A 22,551-nucleotide genomic window follows, 5' to 3' on the forward strand; every position below is an offset into this window, starting at 1 on the left:
GGCTATATACAGGGGTTACGGTACCGAGTCAATGTGGGCTTTCGGGGTCCGTACAGAGTCAATGTGGAAGCTACATACAGGGGGTTTACCGGTACCGAGTCAATGTGGAGGCTATATACAGGGGGTTACGGTACGAGTCAATGTGGAGGCTCTATACAGGGGGTTACCGGTACAGAGTCAATGTGGAGGCTATATACAGGGGGTTACGGTACAGAGTCAATGTGGAGGCTATATACAGGGGGTTACGGTACAGAGTCAATGTGCGGGGGTACAGGTTAGTAATGAGGTTATATACAGGGGGTTACCGGTACCGAGTCAATGTGCGGGGGTACAGGTTAGTAATGAGGCTATATACAGGGGGTTACGGTACCGAGTCGATGTGCGGGGGTACAGGTTAGTAATGAGGTTATATACAGGGGGTACCGGTACAGAGTCAATGTGCGGGGGTACAGGTTAGTCGAGGTAATTTGCACATGTAGGTAGGGGTAAAGTGACTGCATAGATAATAGACAGCGAGTAGCAGCAGTGTAAAAACAAGGGGGGGGGGGGGGTCAATGTAAATAGTCCAGGTGCCCATTTGATGAATTGTTCAGCAGTCTTATGGCTTGGGTGTAGAAGCTGTTAAGGAGCCTTTTGGACCTAGACTTGGCGCTCCGGTACCGCTTGCCGTGTGGTAGCAGAGAGAACAGCCTATGACTTGGGTGATCAGACCTACCACTGTTGGGTCGTCAGTAAACTTAATGGCATTGGAGTGGTGCCTGGCCATGCAGTCGTGGGTGAACAGGGAGTACAGGAGGGGACTGAGCACACTCCTCTGAGGGGCCCCCGTGTTGAGGATCAGCGTGGCGGATGTGTTTGTTACCTAGCCTTACCACCTGGGGGCGGCCCATCAGGAGGTCCAGGATCCAGTTGCAGAGGGAGGTGTTTAGTCCCAGGATCCTTAGCTTAGTGATGAGCTTTGAGGGCACTATGGTGTTGAACGCTGAGCTGTAGTCAATGAACAGCATTCTCACATAGGTGTTGCTTTTGTCCAGGTGAGAAAGGACAGTGTGGAGTGGGTCTAGGGTTTCCGGGATGATGGTGTTGATGAGCCATGACCAGCCTTTCAAAGCATTTCATGGCTACGGGCGGTAATCATTTAGGCAGGTTACCTTTGCTTTCTTGGGCACAGGGACTATGGTGGTCTGCTTGAAACATGTAGGAATTACAGACTCAGTCAGGGAGAAGTTGAAAATGTCAGTGAAGACACTTGTCAGTTGTTGTGTCTAACCCAGTGATAATGTTTGTCTTTATTCCATGGAAGCAAAATGTTTGACTGGCAGTTATTCCATGTCTTTATACTGTAGTAGGGAGGAAAAAGGTTTGACTGGCTGTTATTCCATGTTTTTATACTGTAGTAGGGAGGTAAAAGGTTTGACTGGCTGTTATTCCATGTTTTTATACTGTAGTAGGGAGGTAAAAGGTTTGACTGGCTGTTATTCCATGTTTTTATACTGTAGTAGGGAGGAAAAGGTTTGACTGGCTGTTATTCCATGTTTTTATACTGTAGTAGGGAGGTAAAAGGTTTGACTGGCTGTTATTCCATGTCATTATACTGTAGTAGGGAGGAAAAAGGTTTGACTGGCTGTTATTCCATGTTTTTATACTGTAGTAGGGAGGAAAAAGGTTTGACTGGCTGTTATTCCATGTCTTTATACTGTAGTAGGGAGGAAAAAGGTTTGACTGGCTGTTATTCCATGTTTTTATACTGTAGTAGGGAGGTAAAAGGTTTGACTGGCTTCTATTCCATGTTTTTATACTGTAGTAGGGAGGTAAAAGGTTTGACTGGCTTCTATTCCATGTTTTTATACTGTAGTAGGGAGGAAAAAGGTTTGACTGGCTGTTATTCCATGTTTTTATACTGTAGTAGGGAGGTAAAATGTTTGACTGGCTTCTATTCCATGTTTTTATACTGTAGTAGGGAGGTAAAAGGTTTGACTGGCTGTTATTCCATGTCTTTATACTGTAGTAGGGAGGTAAAAGGTTTGACTGGCTGTTATTCCATGTTTTTATACTGTAGTAGGGAGGTAAAAGGTTTGACTGGCTGTTATTCCATGTTTTTATACTGTAGTAGGGAGGAAAAAGGTTTGACTGGCTTCTATTCCATGTTTTTATACTGTAGTAGGGAGGAAAAAGGTTTGACTGGCTGTTATTCCATGTTTTTATACTGTAGTAGGGAGGAAAAAGGTTTGACTGGCTGTTATTCCATGTTTTTATACTGTAGTAGGGAGGTAAAAGGTTTGACTGGCTGTTATTCCATGTTTTTATACTGTAGTAGGGAGGAAAAAGGTTTGACTGGCTTTTATTCCATGTTTTTATACTGTAGTAGGGAGGAAAAAGGTTTGACTGGCTGTTATTGCATGTTTTTATACTGTAGTAGGGAGGAAAAAGGTTTGACTGGCTGTTATTCCATGTTTTTATACTGTAGTAGGGAGGAAAAAGGTTTGACTGGCTGTTATTCCATGTCTTTATACTGTAGTAGGGAGGAAAAAGGTTTGACTGGCTTCTATTCCATGTTTTTATACTGTAGTAGGGAGGAAAAAGGTTTGACTGGCTGTTATTCCATGTCTTTATACTGTAGTAGGGAGGAAAAAGGTTTGACTGGCTGTTATTCCATGTTTTTATACTGTAGTAGGGAGGAAAAAGGTTTGACTGGCTGTTATTCCATGTTTTTATACTGTAGTAGGGAGGTAAAAGGTTTGACTGGCTGTTATTCCATGTTTTTATACTGTAGTAGGGAGGTAAAAGGTTTGACTGGCTGTTATTCCATGTTTTTATACTGTAGTAGGGAGGAAAAAGGTTTGACTGGCTTCTATTCCATGTCATTATACTGTAGTAGGGAGGAAAAAGGTTTGACTGGCTTCTATTCCATGTCTTTATACTGTTCATTGTCTCACCTGTTCAAAGCCTGCCTTTATTATATGTAACCAACAGGTCTTCATGGTTTCTATGTCCTGTCTTCACAATGTTCAATACATCCCCCATTGATACGGTCTGGCTTCATTCTAGTGTTACCTGTTGATGGTGAAAGGTTGCCGTGACTGCTGTTGCTTGGGCATGCAGATGATGCTGGGAGAGGCACGGTTGGGGCTGCCCAGGCCCGAGCTGCCCAGGCCCGAGCTGCCCAGGCTGTTGGTCCTGCCCCCACTAGGCATGCCCCCCACCATGACCTCCTGGCGCCCCACCTGCTGAGGGGTGCTCATCATGTTCCGCGTGTTCATGGGTAGGATGCCCCTACAGTGGAGGAGACAGAGAGAGAGACAGAGAGAGAGAGACAGAGAGAGAGACAGACACAGAGAGAGAGAGAGAGAGAGACAGAGAAAGAGACATCTCAGAGACATGGATGTGATCAGGGCGGCGTGATCAGGACAACATGAAAAGCACGTCAGATAAAAAGAGAACGAAATAAAAATTGCTGATTCATCAAAACCTTGTTTTTATTAGGCACGATGAGTGATATTTACCCAGTAAACAACAGTCCTAACCCCATAGGGAGGAGCTCACCTGGCTGCTGACAGCTGCACTGTCATTAACAAGATGTTCCTTTTGCCAAGCAACTTAATGCTTCAGTCAGCTGAATCAAGTTGGTAGAACCAGACATGCTGAGATGAATTCCAGAGCCAACTAGGTGACTGTCAATGTAAATGTCAGTACATGGCCTGTAAGTGGAGGGGTGTACCTGCTTGGCGAGGGAGGAGTATGGAGGGACATTGTGGGGGCGACTCCAGTGGCAGGGGTAACATGGCTCGGTAGCTGGTTGCCCTGTGGTAAGCTACGATTCAACTGAGCAGTGGTGTTGCTCATGCCCCTCATAGGGAACCCTAGGGCACCTGGACGTCACACAGACAACAGACACACAGGGGAGAAAGATGGTTATAGTTGGAGAGATACAGGCTTTAAAATGGTCAGCTATATTCCTTTATACAGTAGACATACACAGAAAGACAGGGGAGAAAGGCAGTGGGTTAGAGTCGGAGATAAACAGGCTTTGGACTGGTAAACTCTGAAGACGCTAGGTTATAATCCTTTAAAATACTTGGGAGAAACAGAGACTGAGTGTTTCAAGACAACAGCTGACAGGAGAAGACGATAGTGACAACATGGAACGGGTCCAAAACCCAGAGGACTACTGTATTTATATTGATCTGTGTACCAAGGTCGGCCTCAATTACACTTTCAACTCAGCCAATTCAATCCACTTCCTGAACAGGATATAGAATTGATCGCAATCCTTTCCTGTAGAGCATTATGCCATAGGTAGGACATATTGACCCAGCTAAAGGATCAGACCGGAGGACGTGTTATGTCCCAAATGGCATCTTATTCCCTATTAAGTACACTACTTTTGACCAGAGCTCTAAAAGGCAGGCTAAGCAGTGACAGAAGGCAGGCTAAGCAGTGACAGAAGGCAGGCTAAGCAGTGACAGAAGGCAGGCTAAGCAGTGACAGAAGGCAGGCTAAGCAGTGACAGAAGGCAGGCTAAGCAGTGACAGAAGGCAGGCTAAGCAGTGACAGAAGGCAGGCTAAGCAGTGGCAGAAGGCAGGCTAAGCAGTGGCAGAAGGCAGGCTAAGCAGTGGCAGAATGCGGCAAGCGTGGCAGCAGCTAGCAGTGACAGAATGCAGGCTAAGCAGTGGCAGAATGCAGGCTAAGCGTGGCGATGCAGGCTAAGCAGTGACAGAATGCAGGCTAAGCAGTGGCAGAATGCAGGCTAAGCAGTGGCAGAATGCAGGCTAAGCAGTGGCAGAATGCAGGCTAAGCAGTGGCAGAATGCAGGCTAAGCAGTGGCAGAATGCAGGCTAAGCAGTGGCAGAATGCAGGCTAAGCAGTGGCAGAATGCAGGCTAAGCAGTGGCAGAATGCAGGCTAAGCAGTGACAGAATGCAGGCTAAGCAGTGACAGAATGCAGGCTAAGCAGTGACAGAATGCAGGCTAAGCAGTGACAGAATGCAGGCTAAGCAGTGACAGAATGCAGGCTAAGCAGTGGCAGAATGCAGGCTAAGCAGTGGCAGAATGCAGGCTAAGCAGTGGCGTGCTCAAAGCCATGCAGGGATGGTGTAGGGACAGCGGACGAGCAGTGCTTACTTTGTGGCCCGTATAAACTGGCACCAAGCTGCGACAATTGACCTGACGACGATGGGGATGGAGATGCCAGCATCTGGAAGACAGGGAGCAGGAGATGCATGTTAGTGGAGGTTCATTCACTTCTCTTTCAGGTCACTTACAAGAGAAGGAAACTGGTAGGGGGTTCAGTCAAAGATCTTTTCCATTCACTTTACAAAGAAAGTCATCTGTTTTGTGGGATAAAATGGTATCTAATGTTAAATAAGGAGGGCTCCTTATTCTGCTCCTGTACTTCAGCTCTCTTGTATAGGCTACGTCACCTACCCTCTGTCAGACCAGGCCAATTGGCTCTACTAGATGGAAGACCGCGTGTATGGCTTTGTGTGGGCGAGCGGTTTGCTGACGTCAACGTTGTGAACAGAGTGCCCCATGGTGGCGGTGGGGTTATGGTATGGGCAGGCATAAGCTAAGGACAATGAACAGAATAGCATTTTATTGATGGCAATTTGAATGCACAGAGATATCGTGACGAGATCGTGAGGCCCATTGTCGTGCCATTCATCCGCCGCCATCACCTCATGTTTCAGCATGATAATGCACGGCCCCATGTCGCAAGGATCTGTACACAACTCCCGGAAGCTGAAAACGGCCTGCATACTCAGACACGTCACCCGTTGAGCATGTTTGGGATGCTCTGGATCGACATGTACGACAGCGTGTTCACAGGCCACTATCAACAGCCTGATGACGTGTTGTGCTGCATGGGGCAAATGCTGGTCACACCAAATACTGCCTGCTTTTCTGATCCATGCGCCTACCTATTTTTACAGTATCTGTGACCAACAGAGGAATATCTGTATTCCCAGTCATGTGAAATCCATAGATTAATTTATTTTCAATTGACTGATTTCCTTATATAAATTTTAAGTCAGTGTATACCGTATGGTTGGCTGTCATCAGGTAAAGCTGTATATGGTTGGCTGTTATCAGGTAAAGCTGTATATGGTTATGGTTGGCTGTTATCAGATAAAGCTGTATATGGTTATGGTTGGCTGTTATCAGATAAAGCTGTATATGGTTATGGTTGGCTGTTATCAGGTAAAGCTGTATATGGTTATGGTTGGCTGCTATCAGGTAAAGCTGTATATGGTTTGGTTGGCTGTTATCAGGTAAAGCTGTATATGGTTATGGTTGGCTGTTATCAGGTAAAGCTGTATATGGTTATGGTTGGCTGTTATCAGGTAAAGCTGTATATGGTTATGGTTGGCTGTCATCAGGTAAAGCTGTATATGGTTATGGTTGGCTGTTATCAGGTAAAGCTGTATATGGTTATGGTTGGCTGTCATCAGGTAAAGCTGTATATGGTTATGGTTGGCTGTTATCAGATAAAGCTGTATATGGTTATGGTTGGCTGTCGTCAGTCATCAGGTAAAGCTGTATATGGTTATGGTTGGCTGTCGTCAGATAAAGCTGTATATGGTTATGGTTGGCTGTCATCAGTCATCAGGTAAAGCTGTATATGGTTATGGTTGGCTGTCATCAGTCATCAGGTAAAGCTGTATATGGTTATGGTTGGCTGTCATCAGTCATCAGGTAAAGCTGTATATGGTTATGGTTGGCTGTCATCAGTCATCAGGTAAAGCTGTATATGGTTATGGTTGGCTGCCATCAGGTAAAGCTGTATATGGTTATGGTTGGCTGTCATCAGGTAAAGCTGTATATGGTTATGGTTGGCTGTCGTCAGTCATCAGGTAAAGCTGTATATGGTTATGATTGGCTGCCATCAGATAAAGCTGTATAAGGTTATGGTTGGCTGTCATCAGGTAAAGCTGTATACCGTATGGTTGGCTGTCACCAGGTAAAGCTGTATATGGTTATGGTTGGCTGTCATCAGGTAAAGCTGTATATGGTTATGGTTGGCTGTCATCAGGTAAAGCTGTATATGGTTATGGTTGGCTGTCATCAGGTAAAGCTGTATATGGTTATGGTTGGCTGTTATCAGGTAAAGCTGTATATGGTTATGGTTGGCTGTCACCAGGTAAAGCTGTAAATGGTTATGGTTGGCTGTCATCAGGTAAAGGGTAAAGCTGCAATGGTTATGCCGTATGGTTATGATTGGCTGCCATCAGATAAAGCTGTATATGGTTATGGTTGGCTGTCATCAGGTAAAGCTGTATATGGTTATGGTTGGCTGCCATCAGGTAAAGCTGTAAATGGTTATGGTTGGCTGTCATCAGGTAAAGGGTAAAGCTGCAATGGTTATGCCGTATGGTTATGGTTGGCTGTCGTCGTCAGATAAAGCTCTATATGGTTATGGTTGGCTGTCATCAGTCATCAGGTAAAGCTGTATATGGTTATGGTTGGCTGTCATCAGTCATAAGGTAAAGCTGTATATGGTTGGCAGTCATCACGTAAAGCTGTATAAGGTTATGGTTGGCTGTCATCAGTGATCAGGTAAAGCTGTATATGGTTGGCAGTCATCAGGTAAAGCTGTATATGGTTATGGTTGGCTGTCATCAGGTAAAGCTGTATATGGTTATGGTTGGCTGTCATCAGGTAAAGCTGTATATGGTTATGGTTGGCTGTCATCAGGTAAAGCTGTATATGGTTATGGTTGGCTGTCATCAGGTAAAGCTGTATATGGTTATGGTTGGCTGTCCTCTGGTAAAGCTGTCTAAGGTTATGGTTGGCCTGTCATCAGGTAATCAGCTGTTTATGGTTCTTGGTTGGCTGTCATCAGGTAAAGCTGTATATGGTTATGGTTGGCTGTCATCAGGTAATGCTGTATATGGTTCTGGTTGGCTGTCATCAGTTAAAGCTGTATATGGTTATGGTTGGCTGTCATCAGGTAAAGCTGTTTGGTTCTGGTTGGCTGTCTAACAGGTGACAAGCCTGTCAGTTCATCATGTGATCAGTGTTTAGTTCTCTGGTGCAGTCTAAATGGGGACAAGCCTGTCAGTTCATCATGTGATCAGTGTTTAGTTCTCTGGTGCAGTCTAACAGGGGACAAGCCTGTCAGTTCATCATGTGATCTGTGTTTAGTTCTCTGGTGCAGTCTAACAGGGGACAAGCCTGTCAGTTCATCATGTGATCAGTGTTTAGTTCTCTGGTGCAGTCTAACAGGGGACAAGCCTGTCAGTTCATCATGTGATCAGTGTTTAGTTCTCTGGTGCAGTCTAACAGGGGACAAGGAAAACAATGAGAAACATGACTGTCTGAAAAAGCAACACCAATAACTGATGTCATTTCCTTAAGCACACAGCACCTGAAATATGCAAATAGGTGAATTATACCCCAGAGTGAGAGAATATTTTTAGCACAGAACACAAGCGTGTAAAAAATTCTAAACCAAATGTGTGATGAGGATATTATTGAGATAATACATCAATTTTAAAATCGGGGAGACAAATCTATCCTCTGACTGGAAGCTGTATGGCACAGCAGACTACTAAAAGTCTGAATTCTTCCAGACTGGACTAAACGTAGCCCTACTACCTGCTCCTTGAACCCAAGAACTCTGGAATTTTCCGGAATCCCGTCCCACCTATAGAACCCAGGGCAGGCTGGCGTCACATTCCATCAGCACTGCCCGTTACCTCTGACCTGAGGGACATTTCTGGGCTGGACTCAGACCATCTTGTTATCCTTACTACCAAAGTATCCTACTCACTGTACTGGTATGAAGGTACAGAACCTAGTCCAAGCTGAGCTGCACATCTTTGAGGATTGGATTCCCTGGACCACCCGTAAGTTAACATGTCCGCAGGCATGACTGAGATAAAGGTGTCTGCTAAATGGTATATTACATGATGATGATTTATTCTCTTTGTCCTCAGTACTCATCTAATGAGAGGTGATCACAGTGTTGAGACTATAACACATTTATCATCACACCACTAGCACAGTCCAGTTTAGTTGGCCATAAAATAACCCTTTACATGTCAGAGTCCCTTCCAAGTTCCACTACTGCTCTGCTAAGAAGCTCCTTGTACAGAGAGTCTAGATGTCCATCAGATGTCTGCTTACCTGGAGCTGTTTAGAAGTTCTTTAAAGTCCTGGGAGTCTAAACTATTCAATAGAGAAGCACCATTCAGCTGAGCTGTTATCAGACAGGTCTGCTTTCAGACCAGATGATGTTCTCTCTCCAGGTTCAGTAGAGCAGATATCAGACAGGTCTGGTTTCAGACCAGATGATGATGTTCTCTCTCCAGGTTCAGTAGAGCAGATATCAGACAGGTCTGCTTTCAGACCAGATGATGTTCTCTCTCCAGGTTCAGTAGAGCAGATATCAGACAGGTCTGGTTTCAGACCAGATGATGATGTTCTCTCTCCAGGTTCAGTAGAGCAGATATCAGACAGGTCTGGTTTCAGACCAGATGATGTTCTCTCTCCAGGTTCAGTAGAGCAGATATCAGACAGGTCTGGTTTCAGACCAGATGATGTTCTCTCTCCAGGTTCAGTAGAGCAGATATCAGACAGGTCTGGTTTCAGACCAGATGATGTGTTCTCTCTCCAGGTTCAGTAGAGCAGATATCAGACAGGTCTGGTTTCAGACCAGATGATGTTCTCTCTCCAGGTTCAGTAGAGCAGATATCAGACAGGTCTGGTTTCAGACCAGATGATGTTCTCTCTCCAGGTTCAGTAGAGCAGATATCAGACAGGTCTGGTTTCAGACCAGATGATGTTCTCTCTCCAGGTTCAGTAGAGCAGATATCAGACAGGTCTGGTTTCAGACCAGATGATGATGTTCTCTCTCCAGGTTCAGTAGAGCAGATATCAGACAGGTCTGGTTTCAGACCAGATGATGTTCTCTCTCCAGGTTCAGTAGAGCAGATATCAGACAGGTCTGCTTTCAGACCAGATGATGTTCTCTCTCCAGGTTCAGTAGAGCAGATATCAGACAGGTCTGGTTTCAGACCAGATGATGTTCTCTCTCCAGGTTCAGTAGAGCAGATATCAGACAGGTCTGGTTTCAGACCAGATGATGTTCTCTCTCCAGGTTCAGTAGAGCAGATATCAGACAGGTCTGGTTTCAGACCAGATGATGATGTTCTCTCTCCAGGTTCAGTAGAGCAGATATCAGACAGGTCTGGTTTCAGACCAGATGATGTTCTCTCTCCAGGTTCAGTAGAGCAGATATCAGACAGGTCTGGTTTCAGAACAGATGATGTTCTCTCTCCAGGTTCAGTAGAGCAGATATCAGACAGGTCTGGTTTCAGACCAGATGATGTTCTCTCTCCAGGTTCAGTAGAGCAGATATCAGACAGGTCTGGTTTCAGACCAGATGTTCTCTCTCCAGGTTCAGTAGAGCAGATATCAGACAGGTCTGGTTTCAGACCAGATGTTCTCTCTCTAGGGGTTTAATACCTCTTCTCAGACAGATGAGCCAGAGGAGAGAGGTGAGGTACCCGTTTTGAACAGGGCTGTGAGCCTTAAACCAGCAGAATTCCCTCAGAGCAGACTGTGTGGGGGATAAACCCTTTGATATGTTATTGGCTGATATAAGAAGCCCTTATATGGCTGTTAGCCTCCATTATTATGGTGTCTATGGTAAAGCATGGGGACTCAACACAAACCAAAATGACCACGCCATCAGTAGTTGTGTTCATGCTTGGCCGCTGTCACGATTGCGCGGTCCTGCGCAGCGTGGTCCTGCGTAGGGGCCTTGCTCTGAGGTTAGAGTAGAAAGGCAGTCAGCCTGCCTCCCACAGAGCTGGCTTCAGTCAGTCAGCCTGCCTCCCACAGAGCTGGCTTCAGTCAGTCAGCCTGCCTCCCACAGAGCTGGCTTCAGTCAGTCAGCCTGCCTCCCACAGAGCTGGCTTCAGTCAGTCAGCCTGCCTCCCACAGAGCTGGCTTCAGTCAGTCAGCCTGCCTCCCACAGAGCTGGCTTCAGTCAGTCAGTCTGCCTCCCACAGAGCTGGCTTCAGTCAGTCAGTCTGCCTCCCACAGAGCTGGCTTCAGTCAGTCAGTCTGCCTCCCACAGAGCTGGGTTCAGTCAGTCAGTCTGCCTCCCACAGAGCTGGGTTCAGTCTGTTCTTCTCAGGGAGGAACGTAGCCTTGGAGCAGTGGGTACAACGTCTGTTGTTGATGGACTGGGAACATGATGACGGGTGCTCAGACTCAAGGATCTTTCTCAAAAATATTTCCTTGATTCCTCTCTCCTCGCTACTTATCAAACAGCACTGGAGGAGAAGATGTGAGGCTCTCCATAACTTGGCCGGGAGAGAGGACCGGAGGAACTGGGGGTAAGACTCGATAAAGAGACCAAGTTCTCTCCTCAGCATATTTCCTGAGCCTTCGTCCGTCCATCCGTCCGTCCGTCACAGGCTGGAGGGGAAGCTATCATTGTGAAGGGAACCTCTGAGATGATCACAACACACTGAGATGCTTGTTAACTGAGGGGTTTTGTGTCCCTGGCTGTCTGCCCCGTCTCTGGTCCCAGAGAACACTGTAGGTCCATTGTTCCTTCCCACACACAAGTGTCAACTAACCAACAAGGTTCGTCCTCGGCAGCTTCTGAAAAGGCAATCTATTTACTATATAAACACCGTACTTTTGACCAGGGCTCCTATGGAAGGAGAATATGGAACTCAGGGGATAGGGTGTCATTTGGGATACTGCCTCTGCCTGGGACTCCTTCCATTTGTTAATCAGAGGCCATATCAGAGCCGTTGGCTCCCGGCGGAGTTGATACTACACTGCCTCTGCCTGGGACTCCTTCCATTTGTTAACCTGTTGGGGGTAGGGGCAGTATTGACACGGCCGGATAAAAAACGTACCCGATTTAATATGGTTACTACTCCTGCCCAGTAACTAGAATATGCATATAATTATTGGCTTTGGATAGAAAACACCCTAAAGTTTCTAAAACTGTTTGAATGGTGTCTGTGAGTATAACAGAACTCAAATGGCAGGCCAAAACCTGAGAAGATTCCTTACAGGAAGTGCCCTCTCTGACAAGATCTTGTTCTTCTTGTCTCTGTTTATTGAAGACTGAGGATCTTTGCTGTAACGTGACACTTCCTACGGCTCCCATAGGCTCTCAGAGCCCGGGAAAAAGCTGAATGATATCGAGGCAGCCCCAGGCTGAAACACATTTGCGGTTTTGGCAAGTGGCCGATCAGAGGACAATGGGCTTACGCGCGTGCACGAGTCGACCCCGTGCTTTATTTTCTTTCGTCTTTTTACCTAAACGCAGATTCCCGGTCGGAATATTATCGCTTTTTTATGAGAAAAATGGCATAAAAATTTATTTTAACCTCTCTGGGCTAGGCGGGACGAATTCGTCCCACCTACGTAACAGCCACTTTAAGCCTGTGGCGCGATTTTCAAAACCTTAAAAATCCTATTACTTCAATTTCTCAAACATATGACTATTTTACAGCTATTTAAAGACAAGACTCTCGTTAATCTAACCACACTGTCCGATTTCAAAAGGCTTTACAACGAAAGCAAAACATTAGATTATGTCAGCAGAGTACCAAGCCAGAAATAATCAGACACCCATTTTTCAAGCTAGCATATAATGTCACCAAAACCCAGAAGACAGCTAAATGCAGCACTCACCTTTGATGATCTTCATCAGATGACAACCCTAGGACATTATGTTATACAATACATGCATGTTTTGTTCAATCAAGTTCATATTTATATCAAAAACCAGCTTTTTACATTAGCATGTGACGTTCAGAACTAGCATACCCCCGGCAAACTTCCGGGGAATTCGCTAACATTTTACTAAATTACTCACGATAAACGTTCACAAAAAGCATAACAATTATTTTAAGAATTATAGATACAGACCTCCTCTATGCACTCGATATGTCCGATTTTAAAATAGCTTTTTGGTGAAAGCACATTTTGCAATATTCTAAGTACATAGCCCAGGCATCACGGCTAGCCATTTAGACACCCGGCAAGTTTAGCACTCACCATAATCATATTTACTATTATAAAAGTTTGATTACCTTTTGTTGTCTTCGTCAGAATGCACTCCCAGGACTGCTACTTCAATAACAAATGTTGGTTTGGTCCAAAATAATCCATCGTTATATCCGAATAGCGGCGTTTTGTTCGTATGCGTTCCAGACACTATCCGAAATGGTAAAGAAGGGTTGTGCGCATGGCGCAATTCGTGACCAAAAAATTCTAAATATTCCATTACCGTACTTCGAAGCATGTCAACCGCTGTTTAAAATCAATTTTTACGACATTTTTCTCGTAGAAAAGCGATAATATTCCGACAGGGAATCTCCTTTTCGGCAAACAGAGGAAAAAAATCACAAAGGCGGGGGCGGTCGGGTCACGCGCATAAGCCCAGAGTCCCTTGATCGGCCACTTGAGAAAGGCGATAATGTGTTTCAGCCTGGGGCTGGGATGGCGACATTCTGTTTTTTCCCGGGCTCTGAGCGCCTATGGAAGACGTGGGAAGTGTCACGTTAGAGCAGAGATCCTTAGTAAAAGATAGAGATGGAAAAGAAGTTCAAGAAATGGTCAGACAGGCCACTTCCTGTAAAGGAATCTCTCAGGTTTTGACCTGCCATTTGATTTCTGTTATACTCACAGACACCATTCAAACAGTTTTAGAAACTTTAGGGTGTTTTCTATCCATATGTAATAAGTATATGCATATTCTAGTTACTGGGTAGGAGTGGTAACCAGATTAAATCGGGTATGTTTTTTATCCAGCCGTGTCAATACTGCCCCCTAGCCCTAACAGGTTAAACAGCGGTTGACGTGCTTCGAAGTACGGTAATGGAATATTTAGAATTTTTTTGTCACGAAATGCGCCATGCTTGTCACCCTTTCGGATAGTGTCTTGAACGCACGAACAAAACGCCGCTGTTTGGATATAACTATGGATTATTTGGGACCAAACCAACATTTGTTATTGAAGTAGAAGTCCTGGGAGTGCATTCTGACGAAGAACACCAAAGGTAATAACATTTTTCTTATAGTAAATCTGACTTTGGTGAGTGCTAAACTTGCTGGGTGTCTAAATAGCTAGCCCTGTGATGCCGGGCTATCTACTGAGAATATTGCAAAATGTGCTTTTACCGAAAAGCTATTTTAAAATCGGACATATCGAGTGCATAGAGGAGTTCTGTATCTATAATTCTTAAAATAATTGTTATGCTTTTTGTGAAGGTTTATCGTGAGTAATTTAGTAAATTGTTAGTAAATTCACCGGAAGTTTGCGGGGGGTATGCTAGTTCTGAACGTCACATGCTAATGTAAAAAGCTGGTTTTTGATATAAATATGAACTTGATTGAACAAAACATGCATGTATTGTATAACATAATGTCCTAGGTGTGTCATCTGATGAAGATCAAAGGTTAGTGCTGCATTTAGCTGTCTTCTGGGTTTTTGTGACATTATATGCTAGCTTGAAAAATGGGTGTCTGAATATTTCTGGCTGGGTACTCTGCTGACATAATCTAATGTTTTGCTTTCGTTGTAAAGCCTTTTTGAAATCGGACAGTGTGGTTAGATTAACGAGAGTCTTGTCTTTAAAATGGTGTAAAATAGTCATATGTTTGAGAAATTGAAGTAATAGCATTTCTAAAGTATTTGAATAACGCGCCACAGGATTCCACTGGCTGTTACGTAGGTGGGACGATTTCGTCCCGCCGACCCTAGAGAGGTTAATCAGAGGCCATATCAGAGCCATTGGCTCCTGGCGGAGTTGATACTACACTGCCTCTGCCTGGGACTCCTTCCATTTGTTAATCTGAGGCCATATCAGAGCCATTGGCTCCCGGCGGAGTTGAGACTACACCGCCTCCATCTGCTTTCTGGTGCCAAAGACCCGGGCAGGCCACCTTGATCTGGTGCCTGAACAGTTCTGAGTTTTCCTTCAGTTGTCTGGGAATGGGGGGGGAAATACAATCAGGGCTACATCCCAAATGGAACCCTATTCCCTAGTCAAAAGTAGTGCACTGTATAGGGAATAGGGTGCCATTTGGGACACAAGAAGAGTGAAGGCTCTATTGAGACCTGGGTTATGAATGCCTTGTTCTGCTCTTCTCTATGGATATCCTGTCTAGATAGACCAGGTTAGATGTCCTCCTGTCTAGATAGACCAGGTTAGATGTCCTCCTGTCTAGATAGACCAGGTTAGATGTCCTCCTGTCTAGATAGACCAGGTTAGATGTCCTCCTGTCTAGATAGACCAGGTTAGATGTCCTCCTGTCTAGATAGACCAGGTTAGATTTAAGCCCTCTCACGTGGTCAGTCACATAGCAGGCCCAGGATTCAGATTAGTGTTCATCTTGTAGAGACCATAGTTAGGATGTTCCATATCTAGATGGACTAATATCACCATGTGATTCATCTGTATTAACTGGAACTAAGAGTGAATGAGTCGTCCGCTTCCCTATTAACCACACAAGCACACACATATTTAACCTCACCACGCACAGTTACTGAGGCAAAGCGGAAACAACAAAAGATCAGCTTTGAAAATAATGCCATAGCAACAGAAACATGAGCTTAGATGACTGCAATGAAGCCAAAACCTGAACAGCTGGAGAAGCCGTTCACCCCCACATCAATCCAGAACCATAGAGAACCAAGTAGTATTGATTCAACCTCTATGGGTTTTACTGACTGAGTGACAACTGACCAATCAGCCACCTCACAATAGGGGGAAATGAGGTCAAAGGTTGTAACATGCCGGTAGCATCACTTACGTCTTTGTCTGATGGATGTGGGAACATGGACGACTGGCCATAATACATAGTGTCATCAGGGTAGTCGCTCTCCACCCCTCTACAAACCTCTTTCTGGTAGCACTAAACATGCTGTTAGTCACCTGTAGAGGGAGGAAAGGAGGAAAGGGTTTAGGACACAGGTCACCAACTGCTCGATCGCCATCCACAAGGCATTCCTAGTCGATCAAACATTTATGGAGAAAAGCCAACGATAAAGGCTTGAGCTACATTTTTATTATTATTTGTGTTGCCCTGTTGGCGGTGGGTGCACTTGATTCAGAAGCCCTGTTGGCGGTGGGTGCACTTGATTCAGAAGCCCTGTTGGCGGTGGGTGCACTTGATTCAGAAGCCCTGTTGGCGGTGGGTGCACTTGATTCAGAAGCCCCTGTTGGCGGTGGGTGCACTTGATTCAGAAGCCCTGTTGGCGGTGGGTGCACTTGATTCAGAAGCCCTGTTGGCGGTGGGTGCACTTGATTCAGAAGCCCTGAGCACCAGATAGGCAAAGTGTTCCCATTTTCAACCATTTAATTTGTTTAAAAACACAAACTCCTCCTACCCGGCGGACTGGGAGATCTGTGGCTAAATCAAGTGGACCCAGTGCACTGGCTAATCAGACAGCTCAAATCACCATGCCTACAGCTTCCACGGCCCCAGGCCACAGCAGAGTTTCATACTAGCCTACGTGACATTTCATAACTTAAAACCATGACCAGAGAGAGACTGTCAAAGAATACAGCAAAGAGCTGCTGTTTTTATGAGGGGAGTTCATGTCCATGTTTATTCAGCACGGTCACAGTTTTTATTCAACACTATTACAAAACATAAAAGCTCTTGTCCCTACTTCCACTCGCCCTGCAGCTGAAATGAATGAGTAGTCGTGTGTATCGACAGCCCTTCCCTTTTCTTATTATTAGCAGCTCGTCTTGTCTATTTTAATATCAAGTAATATTTCACTTTCTCTGGTCATAAGAGCAACATGAATTAGTGCATGAGACAGATGCAGTGCGACTCGAGTTCCACCGTCAGGTGTAAGACGGCGTCCCCTCACCGGAAGAAAGGATCTCGTCTCTCTCTATCTATATCTCTCTCTCTCTCTCTCTCTCTCTCTCTCTCTATCTCTCTCTCTCTCTCTCTCTCTCTATCTCTCTCTCTCTCTATCTCTCTCTCTCTCTCTCTATATATCTCTCTCTCTCTCTCTCTCTCTCTCTCTCTCTCTCTCTCTCTCTCTCTATATCTCTCTCTCTCTCTCTCTCTCTCTCTCTCTCTCTCTCTCTCTCTCTCTCTCTCTCTCTCTCTCTCTCTCTCTCTCTCTCTCTCTCTCTCTCTCTCTCTCTCTCTCTCTATCTCTCTATCTCTCTCTCTCTCTCTCTCTCTATCTCTCTCTCTCTCTCTCTCTCTCTCTCTCTCTCTCTCTCTCTCTCTCTCTCTCTCTCTCTCTCTCTCTCTCTCTCTCTCTCTCTCTCTCTCTCTCTCTCTCTCTCTCTCTCTCTCTATCTCTCTCTCTCTCTCTCTCTCTCTCTCTCTCTCTCTATATCTCTCTCTCTCTCTCTCTCTCTCTCTCTCTCTCTATATATATATCTGGGAGTTTTTTTTGGAGTTTGAAGTGCGGAGGACTCTGTCCTAACTAACTTTCTTGATCTTTTTCTTACATTTTTTTTTTTTTTCTATGGTGGAGGGTTAATGCAATATTTGTTTTAGCGGTATCCACCGTTTTTTTTTCAGAGTTAGGGTGGAAGAAGACAGAGTAAGGTTTCTGGGGTTTGCAAAGGTGTGGTATGCGCGATGGCTTCTCAGCCTAGCGCGGAGGAGACGCTGTCGATACGGCATGGATTCAGGTGTGTTCCTGAGAATGGAGTTAAGGTGGAGGAGGTTCTGCTCGCGGTCCGCGAACAGGTAGGGAGCTGAATTTATACATTCTGCTTCTAGAATGAACAAAGCGGTGGTGGTGTTCATGAAAAGAGAAAATTTGGTTGGTAGGCTAATTGCTAGCGGAATATTTGTAAGGGATGTGTTGGTGCCAGTTTTACCTCTTTCTACCCCTTCGACAAGAGTAGTTGTTGCAAATTTACCTCCGTTTATTACGGACGATCAAATCAGGAAAGAGCTGAGTCGTTTTGGCAAGTTTGCTAGCGGGTTTCGTGTACTGTCGGCAGGTTTTTCAGGCAGCTGCTGTTAAGCACGTTGTTTCGTTCGGAGGCAAGTGTTTATGTTCCTGAACAACAATGAGCAACAGCTAAATGTGCATTTTAAAGTGAGGCATGGGGAGGGGCTCTATGCAGGGTTTGCCAGCACAGACAGTCTACGGTGTTTTGAGTGTGGGGATTTGGGGCATAAGAGCTTTGGTGCCCACATAAAGGCCGTAGACAAAGTGAGGGTACAAGCGCCGGTGGGGGAAATCGAGGTCAAAGTGCAGGGGTAATGAGATGCGGACAGCAGAGGCTGGGCCTAGTCATGCCAGGGATGGTGGTGTAGATGAGGCTGGGTCTAGTAAGGCAAGAGATGGTGGGGTAGAGGAGGCTGGGTCTAGTCAGACTAGAGATGGTGGTGTAGTGGAGGCTGGGTCTAGTCAGGCTAGAGATGGTGGTGTAGCGGAGGCTGGGTCTGGTCAGGCTAGAGATGGTGGGGTAGTGGAGGCTAAGCCTAGTCAGGCTAGAGATGGTGGGGTAGCTGAGGCTGGGCTTAGCTATGATATGGAGGATGGTGTAAATGATGCTGAGCCTAGTCATGCTATGGAGGGTGGTGTGGAGGATGCTAGGTCTAGTCAGGTTATGCTAGTGGATGAGGAGAGTATAGTGGGGAAGTGTAAGAGACTAGGGGGGAGGAGGAGGTGCCAAGCGGAAAAGGAAAAGGGTGTGGTTAAAGGCACAATGGAAATTTTGCCTGTTGCTGTGGGAGATGCCATGACCAGAGAGGAAGAGCCGGTGGTCAGGGTGGGAGATAGAGATGAGGAGGAAAGTGAGTCTGAGGAAGAGGATGAGGAGATATTTTTTTCAGACTCCTCTTCAATAGGCCCGGAGCTGACAGCCAGTCAAGCAGAGGGGTCTAAGTACATTGAGAGAACTGACAAGGTTCCTGAATGAGACCAAGGGAAAAAAGTTAATCTTGAGGCTTTTTTCCCTGATTCAAGAAAGTTTGTACGATCAGTACAACATGCTGTAAAAATGGGGCATGGTGTCCTCTCACCCAGAAACGGTTTAGGTTGAGGAAGTGGGTCACAACAGTGCGTAAGGGTTTACCTTCGGACACTGTTTAGATGTATACTTTCTTTCTGACACTGGGACTTTTGAGCTTTGCTATTGGTCTTTTTCTCTGCTGGCTTTTCTCCCACTTCTTATGGAGACTCTACGGGTAGGCTCGCTCAATATAAATGGCGCTGCGGGAAAGATGATGTGTTGGGTGAATATGTAAAACAAAAAAAGTACAGGTGTTGTTTCTGCAGGAGACACATAGTGATGTGTTGAATGAAGATCGATTGGGGGCTCTGGTGGAAAGGGGCAAGTGTGTTGAGCCATGGGACAAATCTTAGTGCAGGAGTGGCAGTCCTTTTTGCACCGGTCTGTCTGTAAAAATGTGCTCCTCAAAGGAGGTGTGTGGGGTAGGCTCCTTGTTGTTAAAGCAGAAATTAACAACATGGGTTTTGTCTTTATAAATGTGTATGCGCCTAACACAGGGAGAGAAAGAGGGGTTCTATTTGGGGAGTCTTAGACAGGAACTCTCACAGGTAGCGCCTGAGGAGACACTGGTGGTCGGAGGGGACTGGAACTGCACAATGGATTTTACAAAAAGACAGAAATGGGGAAGAGCCTCATTCAGTGTCAGTGGGAGTGTTAGGGACATTATTAATCAGTTCGACTTAGTGGATGTTTGGAGAACTAAACATCCGAACACAAGACAGTACACATGGGTGAAGGTTTTTGGGGCTAGGGTGAGTGCAGCCCGACTTGATCGGTTTTATATGTCTAGGAATCGGAGCAATAGGCTGTTGGGCGCTACCATTCTCCCGGTGGGGTTTTCCGATCATCACATAACCATGGCTCGGCTGTCTATTTCACCAGGGCCCCGGCGGTAATCCTATTGGAAATTCAATGTAAAGCTCTTACAAGATGCCACTTTTGCGAGGTTTCCAGACCTTCTGGGAAAGGTGGAGGCAGCAAATAGAGGAGTATGAGTCTCTGAGCCAATGGTGGGATGTGGGGAAAATCCAAATTCGGCTTTTCTGTCAACAATACACAGCTCTCTCATCCTCAGAGGCTAGGAGAGTATTGGGGGAACTAGAGCGGTGTATTAGTGAGATGGAGGTAGAGATGGTGGGGCAAGGCAATGTAGGCCTCCAGGCTAATTTAGCTGAATTACGCAGGGACCTGGGCAGTTTTTCCAGGTTAAAGCAAAGGGAGCACTTGTAAGAGCTAAGATTCTCCATGCTCAAGGAGATGGATGCTCCCAGCTCCTTCTTCTTTGGTTTGGAAAGACAGAGCAGTGAAGCCAAGGGTATGCATTGTCTACGGCTGTCTGATGGGCGGGTGACCTCTGTGGTGGGTGAGATGCGGGAGCGGACTGTGGAGTTTTATACTGAATTGTATAGGGCAGAAGAGTGTGATCCTTTGTGTGCTCAGGTCTTGTTCACAGAACTCCCTAAACTCTCTCTGGCACAGAGGGACGATTTGGACGTTCCTCTGTTGTCCCATGAACTGGCAGAGGCCGTAACCCAGATGTCCCCGGTCGTGCACCGGGGGTCGATGGACTCCCAGTGGAGTTTTATAAAAAATTCTGGGGAATAATTGGACAGGACTTCTTTTGCGTGTTGCGTGAATGCATCGGGGTAGGAGAGTTGCCGATGAGCTGCCGTCGGGCGGCTCTGACTCTCCTGCCCAAAAAAGGGACTTGTGTGAACTTAAGAACTGGAGGCCTGTGGCATTGCTCTGTGCGGACTACAAGATATTTGCCAAGGTCCTCTCTAACAGACTGAAGTCCCACTTGGACTCGATAGTACATAAGGACCAAACATATTGTGTACCGGGACGCTCAATCACGGACAACCTGTTCTTAATTAGGGACATGTTGGACTTGTCGAGAGGTTCTAATGTGAACTTTGGACTGGTCTCTTTAGATCAAGAGAAGGCTTTTGACAGAGTGGACCATGAATATCTGTTTAATGTGATGTCTGTGTTTGGGTTTGGGAGGAGTTTTTGACCTGTGTGAAGCTGTTGTATGCTGGGGCATCATGTATGGTTAAGGTGGGAGGGGGGCTCAGTAGGCCAGTCTGGGTGAGACGGGGCATTAGACAAGGATGCCCTCTATCTGGGCAGTTATACACATTAGCCATTGAGCCTTTTTTAGGCCTGCTACGCAGGGAGACTGCAGGGAGTGTGCTGGACAGGTATGGGTGTGGTGACAGGCATAGCAGTGTCAGCATATGCAGATGATGTCTCTGTGATGGTCAGGGATGGTCAAGATATGCAGGCACTGGAGACCAGTCTGAAGGTGTACGAGGAGCTTCATCAGCTAAGGTAAACTGGGGCAAGAGCAAAGCTCTGTTGTGTGGGGCATGGGGGGATAGGGCTCCTCCTCTGCTTCCAGGGGTTTGCAGTGGGGTTGTGAAGGGCTTAAAGTGTTGGGGGTGTACCTGGGCTCGGAGAGGTGGGTCAGGAAGAACTGGGAGGGGCTGTCACAGGCAGTGGTGTCAAGACTGGCCAGGTGGAGGTGGCTCCTGTCCCAAGTGTCATATAGAGGGAGGGTGCTGATAATTAACAACCTGGTGGCATCCTCCCTGTGGCATAAACTGGCTGTCCTCAACCCCCCGCCGGTCTGCTCGCAGACCTGCAACGCAAGCTGGTGGACTTCTTCTGGTCGGGCCATCACTGGCTGAGGGCGGCGGTGTTGTATATGACCGTCCACGAAGGAGGACAGGGCCTGGTGGAACTGGAGAGCAGGATGGCTGCTTTCCGGCTAAAGGCGGCACAGAGACTGCTGTACCATACTGATGTTGGCTGGAGGAACCAGCATGTGCGCTGCTGAGGAGAGCTGGAGATTTGGGGTTGGACCGGCAGCTGTTCCTCATGAAGCTGGAGAGGCTGAGTACAGCAGGTCTCTCCAATTTTTTACTCTGCGGTGCTGAGGGCCTGGCAGCTGCTAAGGCACACACGAGAAGGGGGGGTGTGGAGCCTGGGCTGTGGGTGTGGGAGGGAGCCTATCTTCCACAACCCAGCCATCCCTTTGAGATCGGTCCAGTCGGCCACCCTGCAGAGGCAACTGATGGCAGGGGGTGTAAAAAGGCTGGGTGACTTGAGACTCCTGGGAGAGGAGGGGGGGAAAAGCCCGGAAGTCTTGGCACAGCAAACAGGAATAACGTCTCTTAGGCTGCTGGAGAGATTCCTGGAGGAGGTCCAGGAGGCACTGTCTGAGCCGGTAAGGGGGATGTTTGAGCAGCCAAAGGGAGAGGGGCCACCAATGTTTCCGCCACTGCAGGTGACGGCAGAGACTGGAGACTGGCAAGGGGGTCTGGAGGACTTGTTAGATTTTAACACTCCGAGCCTGGGGGAGTTTGAAGGGGTGGGAGGTAAAGCCCTCTACAACCTCTGTGTTAAGGTGAGGAACATTAGGAGCCTAACAGGAGTGAAGGCACATCAGTGGCAGGGGGTATGTGGGGTGGAGAGTTGGTGGGTTTTAGATGGAGGGGGGCTCTACAAACCCCCAGTACCAAAGAGGTCAGGGGACCTCCAGTGGAGGGTTCTACATGGA

At 46.5% G+C, this 22,551-nt stretch overlaps 1 pseudogene; it reads right to left on the reverse strand.

Moving 5' to 3' along the window:
• The window catches only part of LOC106593594 (CCR4-NOT transcription complex subunit 2-like), an 88,034-nt pseudogene that overhangs the window by 30,738 nt on the left and 34,745 nt on the right, over positions 1–22,551 (reverse strand).

This window comes from Salmo salar, chromosome ssa07, assembly GCF_905237065.1.
Source record: "Salmo salar chromosome ssa07, Ssal_v3.1, whole genome shotgun sequence".
Classification (NCBI taxonomy): Eukaryota; Metazoa; Chordata; class Actinopteri; order Salmoniformes; family Salmonidae; genus Salmo; species Salmo salar.